The 6,000-nt window shown below is 43.2% G+C and overlaps 1 long non-coding RNA gene across 2 annotated transcripts in view; it reads left to right on the top strand.

Moving 5' to 3' along the window:
* Positions 1 to 5,148: 5,148 nt before the first annotated feature.
* LOC309604622 overlaps positions 5,149 to 6,000 on the top strand; it is a 31,760-nt gene continuing 30,908 nt past the window's right edge. Inside the window, exon 1 of one of the 2 annotated variants that reach the window (XR_014230936.1) lies at positions 5,149 to 5,267. This is a non-coding gene — a long non-coding RNA (uncharacterized lncRNA). Of the gene's footprint in view, positions 5,341 to 6,000 lie in introns of both variants that reach the window. The other variant, XR_014230937.1, reaches the window with a different exon arrangement.

The raw sequence follows: 6,000 nt of genomic DNA, 5'->3' as shown, positions 1-6,000 counted from the left end.
ACTTCATTGAACCTCTGTGTCCTCAGGTTTATTCTCTGCTTTCTATGCCTAAGGCATTGGTTTTACTAGTTGGTTTACTTCAGCTCCAACAACGGCCGAGTTAAAAATTATTGCTGTGGAATGGGAAACAGATGCCAATGGACATTTAATCCCATTTCTTTTTGCAGGGTAAAAACGTTCTAAAATTAGATTGTGGTGATGGTTGACTAACCCTGTGAAAATAGTGAAAAATATCGAATTGTGCACTTTAAATGCTGAATTATATGATACATGAATTATATTTCATTAAAGCTGTTAAAATCATTGCTGCTGCTTTCCTCCCCCCCCCACACCCAATTGTGAATCTTTATGGTTAGAGTAGGACATCTGTGATGGAATGGCGGTGGTTGAATAGAGAAGGCTTATGCTCATCCCTGAGGCAGGGTGGGAAGGAAAAGGACAAACAGTAAAGGACCTTTCAGAATGGATGGAGGGAAGAGTGTGGAGGGACCCCTCGAGGACCTGTCTTCCAGGCTCTGTTGTTATCCTCTGCTCCTCTCACTGCACACAGCCCCTGAGAGACTGGGTCCATATCTGTGGTTTCAACTCTGTCCCATAGGATGGTGATTCCCTGTGTAAATTAGGCTAATACTGGTCATTTAAAAGCTTAACCAAAAGAGTAGTTTTGGAATTTTTTCTTTCTCACGTAAAAGTCTGAGTAAATAGTCCAGAGCTGTTATGAAGAAGCTCCATGACGTCAGGGACCCAGACCCTGGTCCTCCATTTACAGCCTCACAGGCTGTGCCCTGCAGCTCCAGGAAGCGTTATCCACATACACAGCTTGAACCATCCCTTCTGGAGTAGTGCAAAGTGATGGCCTTGCCCAGGACCCTTCCCTCTTGATGCTCTCCTTTAAGTGGTCTCAACCTTACTGTCCAAGGTGGCAGCATCTATCTTCCAGGCAGGAAAATAGAGGAAGGGACAGATGCAAAAGGAGGGGCACAGGGTACACATGGGTTGAACCTAAAGTAAGGTTTTCAGAACCTCTCACATGATACTTCACTTATGTTTCATTGTTTAGATCTTAGTCATATGACCAGGCCCAGTTGCAAAAGAAGCTGGGAAACATAGTTTTTATTCTAGGTGTCCATGTATTCAGCAAAGAGAGAGAGAGTGAGAGGTGGAATTCTAGTACCAAAGAACAGCAGACAATAAATATTGGAGAACTTGCAGTCTTAGTCTTTCTTTCCAATCCATACTTCTAGTCCAGATCCATGTATCCAATTGCCTGGACATCTCTACCCAGGTGACCCACAGACTATAAAACTGAACCTGCCCTAAATGGAAGGCGTCATGTTTACCCACCCCAGGCCCATCTCAGACCTGCTCCTTCTCCTGTGATCTCCATCTCAAGGAATGGCGATGACACCCACCAAGTTGGATGGAAATCATCTTAGACTCTCATTTCCCTCACTGCCTGCGCTCTACCCTTGCCCTGCAAGCTCTACCTCCTCAGTGGCTCTTACATCTATCTCCTCCTCCCCATTCTCGTAACTTTAGCTCAGTCTCTCCTTTCTTTCTGGTCTGGATTACTATAGGGATCTTAAACTGGACCCCCCGCCTGTAGGCTGCACTCCTACAACCCTTTCCCCACATTGCACCCAGAGTGCTCTTTCTAAACATAAAACTAGTTTCAACCCACCCTCCCTCAAACTTGCCAGTGGTTGCCCATACCTTTGGTGGTAAAGTTCACTTTCTGAAAGCATGGCGCCCGAGGCTCTTCCTGATCTGGCCTCTGCCTGCCTCTCTCACCCCCTCTGCTGCCTCTTCCCCACCCACACCTTTTGCTCCAGTTATATTGAACTATCAGTATGTTTAGTTCCCTAAACTGTCAGTGCCACTCTGCCTTTCCATGTGATGACCACTCTGTCTGGAATGACCTTCCCATTTTCGTCTATGTAACTTATACGTCTTCAAAACTCGGTTGAGCATTGCCTCCCCCAGGAAGTGTTCCCTGTGTTCCCCAATCTGATTTAGACGTTCTTCCTCTTGCTCCATAGTGATCCATCCATACTTATCTCAATACTCAAAACATACAAATCTTTCCCACTAGACTATAAGCTCTTCAAGGGATAAGGTCTTGTCTTTTTTGCCCTAGTGCCTGGCACATACATATTTGTTGAATGACTAAATATGCCTGGTTCAATCTCATACATGTTTATATATGGTATTTAATTCTCATAAAACCCCTATGAGTTATATCCATTTTACAAATGGGGAAACCGAGGCTCAGGAGAATTGCAAGACATGTTAAAGGCCACTGAGCTAGTTAGAAATGCAAATGGAAATTAAATCTAATGTTCTTGCCTCCCTGTATGTTCCTATTTAGACAAATGACATTTGTGGCTGCTGTGAATTGAAATATGGAAGCACCCACTTTGGAGCTGGTTAACTTCCATCCTTAATCCACCATCAGAAATGTGCATTTCTTCTCTTTCTCCAAATTCCTGCGTCTCTGAACACAACACTAGGGTACTTACAAAACATAAAGTGTAGGGACTTTGTTTCTTTGCCTCCTCATGGGAAAATGTCTTTATTAAGCTCTGATCTCTAGCAGTGGGGTCTCTTTCTTTACTCATCCACCCTTTCAATGAATATTTATTAAACGCCAACTCTGCTAATGTTAGCCTCATTCTCACACAAACATGCAGAAACAAAGACGTTTCAGCCATTATCAGAATCTTTTAATCTTTTTGTTGGAATTCTGAGATTCAGCCTTGTCTAAGGATATAGTTACAAATGAAGAACAAGCAGCAGAGCCGTACTGTATGTTCAAGGTTACTGGTTATTATTGTTCCTCCTTAAGCAAGGAGTGTACAATCCTTGTATTGGAAACAGGTTTCAGGCACAGTAAACAACGTGCTCCCTTATCCCAGATGCACTAAGGTGGTTCAGCGAGTTGTTTACCACTCAGGTATTCCTTATTCAGCACTTTTCATACAATAATGATACCTTTAAATTCCCTAATGCTCTACCCTCCCAAAAGGTAGTAAGAAATCAAAACTGTGTGCTGCTTAAATGAATTCATTTGTGTGGAGAACAAAGCCATTTTTATATACTCCTGCAATGTCCATTTGACTAGAAGCCAGAACATTTTACACAAGCAGCAAAATCCATCCCCTGAAATTGATTCAGGTTTTGTCCAATGGGGGGTGGGGTTAAAAAAAAGAAAAGCATGTGCTTACAATGGCATTTGGAAGCAGTCCCAATTAGGAGAGCAGTTCTTAAAGCTGTTCTTTTGGTTTCATCTTTAATTATCTTAATGGAGCAGTAAAGTTTAGTAGGAACAAAGAAAAGAGGGAAAGGAAAGCTGGGAGTTTTTATTTATTCATTTAACAAATATTGAGCACCAACCACATTAGGACATGTGGAAACATGAAAATTAGTCACACAAGTGTTCTGCCTTCAAGAGAGTACAATACAGCAGGCAAGTTAACAGGCATACACACACGTGTGCACACTCGTGCATGCATACACACAACTGTGTCATCCTCACTGTTCAAACTCTTTATCAGAACTTTTGTTATCCAAACTCAGGAACTGAATAGATTCAGATACATTTTTAAATAAATCCATCTCCACCCAAACTTTTACTACTCACTTTCCAAAACTCAAAAACCTCAGGTAATCAGTATTTCCACTCACTATTCAAACTGTCAGTCTCCAAACTCAGATTGATGTGGCTAGCAGATTACTTAGTACTATGTAAACATGATAATATTACTATATTGGGTGCTGTAAGAGTGGCCCCCAATGCCATGAAGCTTGGAGGAGTGTGGGATAGCTTCCAGTGGAGGTACAATTTCATGGAGAACATATTTCAACTGAGCCTTAAGAGATGGATAGAATTTTTTATCTCCAACCTCAATATCACTGGCAATCCTTTTATTTGTCCCTATATGCACCCCTACCCCCAAGCCTAGCGCTCTACCTCTACTCTCCCCACTGATTCACTCTCAGCAAATGCCCTTACTTCATAGAGTAAAAGAGGGGCTTTGAGTGAGAGAGAGCGATATCTCTGGTCCCTTCTTATGAGGGCACTGATCCCATCATGAGGACCCTACCCTCATGACTTCATCTATAATTAATTATCTCCCAAAGGCCCCACCTCCAAATACTATCAAACTGGGGGGGGGGGCGGTTAGGGCTTCAATATATGAATTCTGCGAGACACAAACATTCAGGTTATAGCAATAGTCTGGCTCTGTATTTCCTATAGCATCTTTTCTCTCTCCTTAGCCTTGTTCTCAGGCAGGCTCAGAAGAGGAACTCACAGCTGTGAATGACTTCATTTTCCTGACCACATTCCCCTCTCCTCAGTAAAAACTACCCACCCTTTCTACATTTCATTCATCCCTACCTCATTCCCATCTGTCTCAAAGGATGCAGCCTATCCCCTCCCAAGTCTGTGGATCTATGGTAAACATCTACCATGTTTTTGTCTCTCTGCTCTGTATTCCTTACTTTCCTAACTCCCCTTTCCCTTTTCCATGTGCTTGGGGCTGCCCATAATGGGACTCCGCTTTCCCTAGCACAAGGTGAGCCCTTGACCTAAATAAGGCCAATTAGAATCTGTTTCAAGACTGGATACAAGCACTGCAGGACAGTTTTCTTTTTTCTTGAGATTGTCAGTTATAAAACCAATGTAAGCCTGGCCATCTTACATGGAGTGAGCTTGCCTAAGAACAAGGCTGAGGGAGAGGCAAAAGATGCCAGGAAATACAGGGCTAGAGTACTGCTATGGACTGAAAGTTTGTGTCTCTCTGAAAGTCATATGTTGAAGCCCTAACTCCCAATGTGATGGTATTTGTAGATGGGGCCTGTGGGAGGTAATTAAGTTTAGATGAGGTCATGAGGGTAGAGTCTTCACCATGGGATGATGAGTGCCCTTATAAGGAGACACCAGACAGCTTTCTCCCTCCCTCTCTCTCTTTCTCTCTCTCCCTCTCTCTCTCTCCCTCTCTCTCTCCCTCCCTCTCTCTCTCTCTCTCTCTCTCTCTCTCTCTCTCTCTCTCTCTCTCTCTCTCTCTCTCTCTCTCTCTCTCTCTCTCTCTCTCTCTCTCTCTCTCTCTCTCTCTCTCTCTCTCTCTCTCTCTCTCTCTCTCCCCCCTCCCTCCATCATGTGAGGACACAGCAAGAAGACAGCCATCTGCAAGCCAGGAAGAGGGCTCTCACCAGAACGTGACCATACTGGCACCCTGATCTCAGACTTCCCAGCCTCCAGAACAGTGAGAAATAGATGTCTTTTGTTTAAGCCACCCAGTTTATGGTATTTTGTTACAGCCGCCTGAGCTAAGACAAGTACTGACAACATTGTTTTTAAATTTTTGGATTTTTCAGTTATGTGAGCCCCAAACTTTCCTTTTTGCTTAAGGTAGTTTGAATTGAGTTTCTGTTGTTTGACATCAAGAATTCTGATTAAAGTAGCTTTCACTCCATCAATGAGCCTCCCCCCATCTCCAGTAACTTTGGTCTCTCCCCTCAAAACTAACTCCTTCCCTTCAGCCTACACACACTCTCCAGTCTCATCTGTCCAGAAAAAGTCCCTTTTGATTCTATAACCACTGCCCGTTCTCCCTGCTTCCTTTCATATCCACAGGCCAGGGTTTGTAGGTGATGAAGTTTTCACTAGTTGGTGGCAAAACCAAAAAAGATAAGGATAATGCAGGGAAGTTTTGGTTTGGTTTGGTTTATTGAGGTATAAATGAACACAGTAAAACTCACCCTTTTTGCATGTGCAGTTCTATGAGTATTGAGACATAGAAACAGTTGTGTTACCACCACCATAATCAAGGTGTATAGTATATTTTCATCACCCCCAAAATTCCCTCTTGCCCCTTTAAAGTAAACCTCTCCCTCAGGCCCTGGCAAACACCGATCTAACTTCTGTCCCTGCAGTTTTCTTTTCCCAAATGTCATATAAATGGAATCATACAGTATGTGGCCTTTTGTGTCTGGCTT

The sequence above is a fragment of the Balaenoptera borealis genome (assembly GCF_965194805.1).
Source record: "Balaenoptera borealis genome assembly, chromosome: 1".
NCBI lineage: Eukaryota > Metazoa > Chordata > Mammalia > Artiodactyla > Balaenopteridae > Balaenoptera > Balaenoptera borealis.
This window is presented reverse-complemented; position numbering and strand designations above follow the sequence as displayed.